Source organism: Octopus bimaculoides, chromosome 13, assembly GCF_001194135.2.
Source record: "Octopus bimaculoides isolate UCB-OBI-ISO-001 chromosome 13, ASM119413v2, whole genome shotgun sequence".
Lineage (NCBI taxonomy): Eukaryota > Metazoa > Mollusca > Cephalopoda > Octopoda > Octopodidae > Octopus > Octopus bimaculoides.
The window spans coordinates 5,926,731-5,927,587 of NC_068993.1; the positions used below are offsets into that span (position 1 = coordinate 5,926,731).

The 857-nt window shown below is 34.4% G+C and overlaps 1 protein-coding gene across 1 annotated transcript in view; it reads left to right on the plus strand.

The window, feature by feature from the left end:
- LOC106869270 (coiled-coil domain-containing protein 138) overlaps window positions 1-857 on the plus strand; it is a 42,870-nt gene that overhangs the window by 39,046 nt on the left and 2,967 nt on the right. The gene's annotated exons all lie outside the window — the stretch shown is intronic.

Below are 857 nucleotides of genomic sequence, written 5' to 3' on the forward strand. Positions count from 1 at the left end.
ATATATATATATATATATATATATATATATATATATATATATATATATACACACATATATATATATAAATATATATTTGCACACATTAATGCTTATATACATATTCTCAATAATGCTCACATACATCATACACACAACGGAATATTTAATTGTATTAAACTATTCCCATCATTATAATATATTTCAGTTTTGTTATTATTTTCCTATCTTCCTTCTTTGTAATAGTGAAGTATTATCATTACACACCATCACCACCATCACCACCACCACCATTCCACTGCCATTTTCCCCTGTGAACATGTGTGAAATGATATATTTGAATAATAAACCGGATCTGGTCATGTTTGGATGTATTTCTATACTTGCTGACAGGAGAAGCGAGTGTGCCTCTTATAGCATATATGTCTATGTATGTATGTGGTGTGTGTGTGTGTGTGTGTCTTGTCATGTGAGAAACTTGGTGACCTCACTAGTGTTGGTGCCATAGAAAAAAAGCACTTAGTACAGCCTGTAAAGTGACTGGCATTATGAAGCAGACATTGGAGCTCACTGCAGTCCTCTGGATTTCAGGATGTTGTTGAACCATTCAACTCATTCCAGCATGGAAGACAGAAGTTAAATGATTATGATGGTATACATGGTTCCAGGATCAGTACCATTGCATGGCACCTTGAGCAAGTGTCTTCTACTATAGCCATGGGCCAACCAAAGCCTTGTGAGTGGATTCGGTAGACGGAAACTGAAAGAAGCCTGTCGTGTATATATATATATATATATATATACATATATATATGTGTGTGTGTGTGTATGTTTGTGAGTGAATTTGATTGACAGAAACTGAAAGAAGCCCGTTAAAT